Genomic DNA, 12,162 nt, shown 5'->3' on the forward strand with positions numbered 1-12,162 from the left:
GAATTCAGTTTCCACCTCTTGCCAATAAGCGTCTTCCCTCCCTCCACAGATGACCCAGAGACTGGGGGCCCATAGGTACTCGATGCTCACATTCTGGCTGCTGAGTTCTTCCTCACAAGCACTGTCTTCAAGGGAACTTCTCATATTCAGCCTGAGGGTCTTTCTCATTTCACTGTGTTTAGAGATGTGTGCCATCTTGCTAGGTACATAGACAGAAGGTCCAGGCACTGCGTTTCTAAACGGTAAAAGAAACTCTACCTGTGTTATTTTATTTCTCCTTTTAAAAGGATTTTACTGGTACAATTGGAATAGAAAGGAGTCTGTTGAGGGTGGCTTGAAGAATGACTGTTTGGCCACCAGGACAGGGTAACATCTCTGGTCTCAGTAAAACTTATGGCAGGGGCAGTGTTCTGGAATGTGGTCCTCAGTTTTATAAACTCAGAAACTGAAATGTTAGCACACGTAGACACAGTGGGCCTCCAAGGGCTGATGAATGTCAATAATTAACTTGCAATGGGACTTAATTACAAGCAGACCCCAAATCCATGTTTGCTGGTTAGCACATTTCTGTCTATGGGAAACTTTTTATGCAAAGTCAAATTATAATCAGATGGGTATTTGGTAAGAGCAAGCTCTAGATCAATGAGTTTTCAACTAGGGAGAGTTAGCGTCCCCTGGGGGATGGGAGAGGGAGGGAGCTTTCAGAGGAATTTTTCTGTGTGGTGGTTTTTTCTTTTTTAGTATATGTCATTAGAAATGGCATACCCAATGTTATAATTCAATAATATATTTCAGGGGTGGGGTTGGATTTAAACCCTATTTCTTTCAAAAGGAAAATTATAAAAAGCAAAGTTCAACAGAATCTTTTTGGCTGGTGACACTGTCTGGAGAGTAGAAACCCACAAATCGGACTCTCTGGAGGGTCTTAGACTTTTGTTTTTGAAAATGAGGCAAGAAGACACTGTTCACTGAGGCACTAGGCAAAAGCCATGTATTAGGCAACTTATGTGCGCAGGATGCGAATCAAATGTTCTGTCCTCAAGTTCTTTCCCACTAAGCAATTTTGTGATGAATATAATCGCATTTAGTTTATGCTTAGTCACTAACTGTGGGAATTGATGTAGAAATGTGTCTATGTTACTTATAAAATATTATGTACTTTATGATATAGTATATAGTATAATAGTGTAAAGGACCACTACGGTTTTGTAACCAAATTCTGCAGCAAGGCCCAACACTGTGTGGTTGGACATTTGATGGTCTCAGCCTTGCTTTCCTCTCCTCCTTCCTGAAACCCCTTGTGTTCGTTTGAGGGTTGCTGCGGTTCCTGCGAGATGACTCCGTTCTTGTCCTAGCACATTCCAACCCCGTGAGCACAGCAATCGGTTGATAACCTAAACCAGTTCAATCACAGTGAACCTGAAAACATTTTCTAGTAACGATCCTAGGACAAAGACGGGCTCCCTTTCCAGGCGCCTTTAGCAGCTGCCACCTTTGCCCTGCGGGACCTGAATTAGGAGAGAGCCAACACAGGGCCGGTAAGAGAAGCAGAGATGTCGCGGTCACTGGGGCTGTCACACGGCCGCTGGGCGGGCCGAGTTTGCCTGAAGCCACCGCCATCTCGGGACTTGACAGATGCTTGTACCAATGAATTCTTTCCACGGCATCAGCCGTTTTGAGTTGCAGTTGCCAGGGTGCTGCTGATCCTGGCCTGTTTGAATTTCTTGTTCTCTAACAGGCTCAAATCCCCGTCAGCGAAGCAAGTCACAGAGGAAAACACTCCAGTAACTATCGTGTTCTTAAGTTTTGCTGTGTATCAGAATCATGTGGAGAGCTTTTGCATATCTCAGGCCAATTAAATGAGAATCTATAAAGGTGGGACTCAGGAAACAGAATTTTAGCACCCCCCTCCCCCCCATAAATCCAAGGGGCATCCCAGGCTGAGAACCACTGGTCTCAGCAGGTATCTGGCTCTGCCCATTCGATGGAATCTGCAGACTCAGTGACCTAAATATGCCTTCCCACTAAAAGAAAAACAAAAGGCTGACATATAACTTGTGAGGTTATGCGAACCATGTAAAATGCATGCAGATTTTGTATTCTATTCCACTTTATATTCCTTTCTCCCTTCCACATTTCATAGGAGCTTACCATGTGCCAGTGACAGTGAGAGACACCAGGGCTACAGAGGAAAACAAGAAAAACACATTTCCTATGATCCAGAAAAAAATAGGTAATTAAGTTATCACAAAACCTGTAAAATCTATGATAAGGGCAGCACGCGGCACTACGGAAGCAGAACAGGGCTCCTGCCCGCCTGGAGGCAACGACGTTTAAGCTAAAACCGGAGGAACGCCTGGGAGTGACTTTGGTAGACGATGGACCCAGGCAGCGGAACTGAAGGAACTGGAATCGCACAGCATGAAGAAGAGAATGCCAGAGATCAGGCTGGAGACCAAGACGAGGGCAGGGCCTTATCCCCAAAGCAAGGCCAGTCCCCCGAAGGGTTTTAAGCAGTCAGAGGATGTGATTTCCCTTTTTAAAAGATTATTCTGGCTGCTGTGTAGGAAATGCATGGGGGGGGGGGGTGCCAGAGAGTTTAAGAGGGAGCCAGGGAGACCAGTTAACTGGAGACAGGTCCGATAGCCCAGGCAAGACCACAGAGGCCACAGGGATGGAGACATGTGGACTAATGTGAGTGATATTTAAGAAGGTGGAATAGGTAGGAGTTGGTAATGGACCAGCTGTGGTGACTGGGGGGGAAAGAGAAGCCAAAGGGACACATGTATCTCTGATTTGAGTAACTGTGTGGGTGATATGGATGTGCTTAGAGAGAGGAAGGCGGGGAGAGGGAGAGGAGAGAAACACTGATGTGAGAGAGAAACATCGATCGGTTGCCTTCCCGTATGCTCCCTGACTGGGGGTCAAACCCTTAACCCAAGTATGTGCCCTGATCAGGAATCAAACCAGTGACCTTTTGGTGCACAGGACAACGCTCTCAATCAACTGAGCCATTCTGCGGGCGGCAATGTCATTTCGTGAGTTAAGGACACTGGAAGAAAAGCAAGTTTGTAGGAGATGAGTTGAATTTTGCTCATCTTGAGTTTGAAGCACCTTTTAGACATCTCAGTGCAGAGAGCTGACAGGTAGTTCATGTGTATCAAATTCAGGAAAGCAGTGTGGACTAGAGATCTGTAGTTGACAGTCATCAGAAAATAGTTATTAAAGCGAAGAGAATTTGCCAAATTACTTGGTACAAATCTGTAGAGAGAAATGACTTAGGACAAAGTTCTGAGGAAAATCTGCAACTCAGAGAGGAGAGGACAGTCTTGCAAAGAATAATAAGAACATATCACCAGAGATGTTGGAGGCAAAACAGGAGAGTGTTTTACACACACACAAGGATGGGGAAATTATATATGTGTGTGTGTGTGTATACACATATATATATATAATTTTTTAAATATGTTTTTTATTGATTTCGGAGAGAGGAAGGGAGAGGGAGAGAGATAAAAACATCAATGATGAGAGAGTCATTAATCTCCTGCCTCCTGCACACCCCCCACTGGGGATCAAGCCTGAAACCCAGGCATGTGCCCTGGACCAGGAATTGAACCGTGACCCCCTGGTTCATAGGTTGACGCTCAACCACTGAGCCACGCCGGCCGGGCAGGGTATATTTTTTAGAAAAACAAAGTGATCAATCTGCCAAATGCTGCTGAAAGATCTAGTAAGATGAAGACTGAAAAATGTACATTGGATTTAGCAACATGGAAGGTCCTGGAAATGGTACCGGGAGTGCCTTGGGAAGGGAAGGCAAACTTTTTCAAAAGTTAATGAAATGGAGGAGAGAGTGTGTGGTAACTGAAAAGGCATGTGGGTCAAGGATCCGGAAATGTGAGGGATGCCTCTTCTGCTGGGTTGGAGGAAAAGAGGATTATCATCCCAGAGAACAGCGAGCACTGCGCGTTTGTTTACCAGAAGTGGAGCAAATTCCTACCTGGTCACTTCCACTTGTTCTGTGAAGGAGGCAATCATCAACGGAGACCGGGGGTGGGGTGGGGGTGAGTCAGAGGCTTAATGGGAGAGGAGAAGCATTGAACTAGCTGTTAAAAATGGGAGACAGCTGACTAGGGAAACAGTAGGCTGGCTTGGCAGTGTTAAGAGCTTAATTGAGATTGATGATCATGAATGCAGAAGCTTGATAATCTGTGTGGTTCTGCTTATTTTCTCCTGTAGGTCTCAGCAGCCCATGAACCACAAAGAAAAATGATGGACAGTTGAATTCATCTGTGGAGGCCAAGACAGGTGCGATGGAAGGTGAAACAAAAAGAATTTAGAATATTGGCAGTGATGGGTTGTTTGAAGTGATGGGCTGTGAATCCAAGCTGATAGGGAGGGAAATATAGATAGGCAAAGGCTGTCAAACACAGAGAGAAGGCAGGGCAGGAGAATTGACTGTCCGCTTTGGAGCTCAAGAACTTGACTGTTGGAAGCAATTGACCCATGAGCTGGATCAATTTCCGAGGACAGGATGTCTGAAACTGTGACTTCAGAAATAGAGCAGTTCAGGTGGGGATAGTGTCCAGAGTGTACCAATGGGTCCTAGGTCGACGCTCAACTGCTGAGCCACGCCCGGCCAGGCTATAATGCTTAACTTTTAGATGTCTGACAATTTGCAGATCTATTTTACAATAATCTCATTTTATGAAATAAAGTATGCAATTTTATAAAATTAATCTAATTGTATTGTTAGCCCTGTCACACTTAGGGTTACTTAGGCCCTAACTTAAGCAGAGAAAGAATTGATTGGACATGGATCAGGTACTCCACAGATTTGAGGGGCAGCTCCGAGACCCTGTCCTACAAAACAGGGACAGGAACATCTCCATGAGGCCACATAACAGGCCATCGAGCACCTTGCGGCTGCCACACCATTCTCTCTGCCTCCTCAGGTTCAAAGTTCCAGGAAGCTCAGCATGAAGAGTGGAAGGCATGGCCCCTCGCCTGACAGTCCCACCAAACGATGCCCGGTGGGGAAGGGGCTACCCCCAACTGTAAATGGGGGCGCAGTTACCAAAACAGCAAAACTCCTCCATGGAAAAGCGCCTTCCCGATGCTCCTGGCGAGCGCCTCCCTCCCTCCCGTGTCTGCAGAGCTCATTGTTTCCTTCTACTTGTATCCCTTCCTGTGCGTAATCACTCGCTGGTGAATCAGTGTTGCCTCCCTCCCGTTTCCTCCGCTGGCTTCCGAATCCCAGAGCTGCGTCACCTGGAGGCTGGGGTCCCCGAGACCCCTCAGCGCACTGCTTCAAATTAGCTCACAGATATCCTGAGGAGCGAACGTAAGCCAAAGGAAATGCCATTTTCTCTATTCTACTACAGACAAGGTTTATAAATTGTTCAGAGTTTTATCTAAATGAAAAATATACAAAATGAATAGAGGAAGGCATAAATCCTTAGTTGCTTTCCTATTTTTTATAGACCTTTTAAAAAATGTCTTTATTGATTTCAGAGAGAGGAAGGGAGAGGGAGAGAGAGAGAGATAGAAAGATCAGTGATGAGAGAGTCATTGATCGGCTGCCTCCTGCACGCCTCCGACTGGGGATCGAGCCCACAACCTGGGCATGTGCCCTGACCGGGAATCGAACGTCCATCTCCTGGACCCTAGGTCGATGCTCAACCACTGAGCCACGCCAGTGGGGCCCTATCTTCTTTAAATTCATAAAATGCCCACAGAACATTTCTCATTTTAGTAGGAAATCTTTTAAATTAAAATAAAATTTAAATTAAATTAAAATCTTTTAAATTAAAATTTTCTTTGGAGTTGATTTCAGCTAAGAATCTCTCCAATGGTTTAGCTGACTGGCTCCTTACCTGGAATAACTGTTTCACTGGAGAAGAACTCTATTAATAACTGGCTTAGGAAGAAACCGCCTTCAGACTTTCCTCACTTGTATTTGGGAAGATAATTCTAGAAAATCATCATTGTAGAAAATACATTACTAAATCTGTCAGAGGTTGTCTTATAAACACCTTAAAATAAAATAGAATAGATCAATTTTATTGCAAGAGTGGGAATAAGACTCCATTGAATACCATGAAAAGCAAGGGCATGTCCATACAAAGACTATTATTCAGTCATGAAAAAGGAGTGGTCAGTCATGGAAAAGTCATGAAAAAGATTGCCACATGCTGCACACAAACCTTGAAAGCATGATGCTAAGTGAAAGAAGCCAGACACAAAAAGCCACATATTGTATGATTTTACTTCTATGAAATGTCCAGGAGAGACAAATCCACAGAAAGATGAGTGGCTGCCAAGGCTGGAGAGAGGGGCACAGGGACACTGACTGTGAATGGATTTGGGCATCTTTTTGGAGCGATGAAAATGTCCTGTAAGCAGATAGTGGTGACAGTTGCACAACTTTGTTAATACACTAAAAACCATTGAATTGTACACTTTGAAAGGATGAATTTTATGTGAATTATTTCTCAAAAATAAAATTTTGAAGGGAAGAAGGAGTTTTAGTGAGAGGTTTGGCATGAAAATAAATTGTTGGATGGGCCTAAGAAAGGCATGGAATTTGGTATTTATGTCAAGGCAAAGACAAAGAGTGTGGGGGGGAGGGGGAAGCATAGAAAAAAAATCCAATAATTACATCCTTGGAGTCTAAACGTTAAAAACAAGGTTTTAATCCCACTGCTCATATCGCGAGACAAATCATTCTTGCCCTTTTGAGTACTGAAAGCTCGCCTGCAGCCGCCCGTGGTTCTCAGTCTATGACCTGTGCAGTCTCAGCTGTAAACCAGGCAGTTTTAAGAGCTGCAGCACTTAACTGACTTGAGCTCTGTAAGAACCTTCTATTTATTTGGAATAAAAGCACAGCCTGCAGCCCATGCCAGGAAACCCTGTCCTAGCCAAATGCACTTGCCCCAGTGAAACTCAAAGGCTTCCCTGGATTTTCTTTTCCTCATTCTCTGCATTTTAATCTGTGTGTTTTCAGTCTTTGAGTTAAACGAGAAGCCTTTGCGTTCTGTGAACTAAGCACATTCCTTCAAAACCACAGGCATGCACTTCTCCCTGGATTTACGACCGTCACAGCATCGGCACGCAGGTGAAAGAAGGGCTCCGCTTGCTTTTCCCGGCACACCTCCGGTGACCTCAGGGAACCCCGCTGCAGCGGAAAGAAGGACGGACGTTTCGGGCCCCGTGGCCGTGTCCAGGCAGCCACAACAGGCCAGTGACCTCCCTTCCTCTGCGCGTGTCTAGAGCTCCAGCCAAGGCATCATGCTCGACTCTGCCTCCCCGAAGGTGGGGTTTCAAGGAGAAGGTGTTCCTGTAGACAGCAGCACAGAGGAGCACCCCTTGGGGACAGCCCCCTTCGGAGATTCCTTTCTGCAGCCTAACGCCTTCGTGGGTTAAACTATTTCCAAGGATGAGTAGGATGGAGTAGCACGGGAGCAGTCTAGAGTGGGGTTAGGACTTTACCCTTTGTTCGACACACAGATGGATCACTCTAAGCACTTAACAAATATTTAACAAAACCGAATCAGTACCACTACCTAAGAGCTAGAAAAGGCCCTGAATTTGCTTTGTCTTTCCTATCAACACGATGCGATACACAAACTGCTGAGTTACAGCTCAGTGTAAGGGGGTAAATGGAAGGTTAGGGTGAGTGGTGCTTGGGCAGGCTAAGTAGCTTCTCAGACAGTGGAAAAAGAAAAATTGAATTTAAGGAAACGGATGGGGATGGGTCTATCCAAAGGGACGGGCTACACAGCACTGAGTCAAGGGGTACTGGGTCCAGGATGGCAGCAAAACATGCTTAGCACAGTGAAACAAGGAAGAGCATAGAAGACGTGACAGGAGAGCCTGGCTGGGCTGCTCTGGCTCACTGAGAGGTCAGAGAGAAGGGCCTTGGAGACAGGTTCGGGGCGTAAGCCCCAGACGAGCTGCCACTGCCCATTGCTCCCCTGGTTGCAAGTCTCATGGAGGGAAGAAGGGGGATGGAGGTGGCAGGTGGGGATCTTAGGGAAGGTCTCAGGGGAGGGTCTTAATAGATTATTCACCAGCTTTCCAGGTGAGCACTTTCAGGGTCAAGGTCTCCACTGATTGGTTGGTGCCAGGGCAGGGGGTCATTACTCAGTGTATCTGGTCCTGGGGCAGCCATGACTTCGCTGCTTTTCTGGGCCTGGAGCTGAAATACAACTGAGGTCTAGATGTTATCTTTAGGGAGGAAACACTCAGGGGGTCCAAACCACATGACCAGTGATATGCTAGGGGAAGGTTACCCTGGGGACAAGGTTCTTGTTTTCCCAGTTTTGCCCCTTGGTAGGTGTCCGGGGCTTCCTTCCCTGGTGAGTTTCTGTACCAGAGTTTCTGTACCTGGCCCATCTAACAGTAGAGTAAGAAAAATTAAGAATAAAAGAGGTATAAGACCTCATGGTTTGTGAAAAAGGGCAAAACACTTTTCTCTTTTTTTTTTTTAAATATATCTTTATTGATTTCAGAGAGAGGAAAGGAGAGGGAGAGAGAGGGATAGAAACATCAATGATGAGAGAGTCATTGATCGGCTGCAGCAGCCCACAACCTGGGCATGTGCCCTGACGGGGAATCGAACCGCGATCACCTGGATCCCAGGTCGACGCTCAACCGCTGAGCCACACCCGGCCAGGCCAAAACACTTTTCTCTATTGCCTCTCTGTTTAGCTGGTTGTTGGCAGACTGTTCTTCAAGAAAAGATACAATTGCAAGAGAGGAAAATGAAAATTGTAATCCTTGTAACTAAAAAGTATCAATTTTGGCTCAAGCACAGTAAGAGAGCATGGCCTCAAACTCTGATGGCCACATAATTAGTAATGATAGCAAACATAATTTATAATATAATCATTTTATTTTTTCAAATATATCTTTACTGGCTTCAGAGAGAAGAAGGGAGAGGGAGAGAAACATCAATGATGAGAGAGTCATTGATTGGCTGCCTCCTGCACGTCCCCTACTGGGGATCGAGCCCACAACTGGGGCATGTGCCCTACTGGGAATTGAACAGTGATCTCCTGGTTCATAAGTTGATGCTCAACCTCTAAGCCATGCCAGCCGGGCATACAATTATTTTAAAAATTCATATAGAGTTGCTTGTGTTTAAAACAGCAACAACCCGAGTAGAAGCCACATTCAGAACACATTAATGCAGATATTCGTATTCCTTAAGTTCCTTTTCAGATTAAGCCCATTAAGGAAACAGAATTACTTTTCCTATACTTCTCCATTATGGTAAGCAGAATCTATAGTTCCTGGGCAGAACAGCAGAGCTATATAAACAGAAAACAAAAGGCCATTACTATTCAGCGATCAAATCATTAAATGTGTACTTTATTGCAATAAAGTATATCATTGCTTTTTCATCTCCATAGTATACCGTTTTGCAGAGCTGAGAAATAATGGACTTATTCTGCTTTTATAATTAAAACATCACTTTAAAATTTTGTAAAGCTCACTGAACTAACCACATTAATGATGGAGTTGGGCTTTCTTGTTTTGTTTTTAAAATAAGTTTTCAAATTTGAGTATAACAGTCACGATGGTTTAAAAGTGAATATATTTAAATTAAGGCAGTGTCTTATGATAGATACCCTTTTCACCAAAATGTTTTCTACTGCTTGTGTAAGAAGAGAAGAGAGACAGGAGTAACCTAGGATTATAGAAACTGTGGAAGGGTAAGCTAAGAAGGGACTTACTCAAATATATATTTTAAAAATAGGTACAGAGGCGAGTTGAGTAAATCATAGCAGGAAGACTTTAATATAGCAGCTGGTAGAACTTCCTGACTGTAAGAGCTGTAAAAAACTACAAAGAAGCATTATGTGTTTTCCCTTCAGAGATTAAAACCAACACAGATAATTCTTTGGTTAGATGTAATAGTACCTAAATTTAAAAAAAGAGAGCTGGCTTAGGTGATGTCTTGAGCTTCCCATGCTTTTTTTCACTAGTAGGGAGAAAAAAAAAATAACACAGAAAAAAGGGGCTCTCGACCAAGTCTCTGTATATAAGCCTGACCACCTGAGACCTTTGGGGATGAGTACTTTTGTGTTTTGTTTTGTTTTGTTTTTTATCTTGAGTACTTGTAAGTAGCTGAGTTTTCTGGAGAAATATGTGTATATCATTCCAAAAATTAAAATTTTGGATGAAAATATGCTTAAAAATATATTTAAATTCCCTGCTTTTTCCTCCTTCCTTTGGATTTCAAAGTTGTTGTTTTAATGAGTTACCAAACTCATTCTAGAAATTAAGAAGGAAAAGAAACAGCCATAATCTTACCACCCAGAAACTACTAGGTAACATTTTCTATTTCTTGAATTATTTCCCAGTGTATATGGGACATAATTCAAGGCCATAAGCTAATGAGATCTCAGTCTACATGAGTATTTTCTAAAGCTTGGCACTATGCTAAACATACATGGTCTCATTTAGTCCCCCTAAACCAATTAGGTGGGTGTTATTATTCCTACTTTAGGGATGACAAAAACAAGACTTTGAGAATTTATCGAGGACCCCTAAGAAGACACACAGACTAAATTCAAACTCTTTTGTCTAGCTCTAAAGACTGACCTCTTAACTTTTTCATGAGATTATACCCTAAAAGGCCACATACTGTTATCAATTTTAAGGGCCCTTATATATGCATCCTTTACACACGTTTAATGATTTTTCAAACTTTCCTTACCATCAGGCTCTTATTTTTCAGCTTTCAAAAAAGATATATTTTCTTCTATTTCCCACCACCTTTCCAGTTTGTTGCTTTAGATTTGCCTAAGCTTGGACACATCAATAACAAACAAGCTCACTGAAATCTTGTGAACACAAAGGAGACTTCCAGTGGGTGAAGTATATATAGACTTTGTGACACATATATTATTTCCTACTCAAAGCTGTCTGGGTTTGAGACATAAAGGATATGACATTTAAGTCTAAACATGCATCAACCAATACTGAAAAATCAGCAACCTAATAATCTAAAATGTTTTAATAAGAATTTAGGTAGTTATAGATGGAAAACACATTACCCAGAATCAAGGAGCTTGATCACACAGGAGAGTAGAACAGTGACTGCCTTTGCACAAAATATGTTCATATAGAAGCTACAAATAAAATTTTAAAAAATCAAATGTGCCATAAAACCAACAAGGCAGAGTTGTCTACAGGGTATAGAATGTTTAAACAAGAGGCTCACTGGGAAGAGGCTCACTGGGTGTCCTGTACTAAAAGGTGAGCCCAGGAAGTTTCATGTGCAGCCACTCACCTAGGGCTCTGGCAGAGAAAGGGCAGAGTGTATTAGAGCTGTGTGAGGAGAATCCAGGGTTGCTGGCTCTAGAGACAAAGCTCAGAGGGCACCCATCTGGATTCCTGTGCTGTCATTCTCCCATATAGCAGAAGACATCTTTCTCAGATATTTACCATCCAGGTAGCTTTAGCCTGAGGGGGAAGCAATTGCTTCACCCTGTTGGAAAACCTTTCACCCCACCCTGTGGAGTTTACAATTTGCTGTGGTCTCATTAAGAGACTGTGAATAACAATCAGCCTCTGGGTGCTTTGAGTCTCTGCCTGATCTGCTTCTGTTCCCAGGGCTTGGAAAAGCAGACTTTGGTGCACATCTTGGTCCTGTCCAAACACACCCAGCCTCAGCAGAGGAATCACAAGCTGTGGAGTGTGGAAAACTTCAAACAGGGTACTCAAGGTCGGTCACAAACAGCGTCTGACATTGGCCTGCATCAGAGACCATCCAAATAACTGGGAGTCCTAGCAGATCTACCTGATACACAGAAACAAATCCAGACAGGCAGCCAAAATGAGGAGACAAAAAAGCAAGCCCCCAAATGAAAGAACAAAAGAATTCTCCAGAAGAGCTAAATGAAATGGAGATAAGCAATCTACCAGATATAGAGTTCAAAATACTGTTAACAGCATGAAAAAAGATACAGAAACTATGAAGGAAATTAAGAATGACATAGTAGAAATTAAAAAAATACATTGAAAGGAATAAAGAGCAGATTAGGGGAAAGTGAGGATCGGATCATTAAATTAGAAGATAGGGCAGAAAAAAATCACTCAGAGAACCAAAAAGAAAAATCAATTAAAAAATGGAGGACAACTTAGGGAGCT

Source organism: Miniopterus natalensis, chromosome 6 (genome assembly GCF_054644295.1).
Source record: "Miniopterus natalensis isolate mMinNat1 chromosome 6, mMinNat1.hap1, whole genome shotgun sequence".
Taxonomy (NCBI): Eukaryota; Metazoa; Chordata; class Mammalia; order Chiroptera; family Miniopteridae; genus Miniopterus; species Miniopterus natalensis.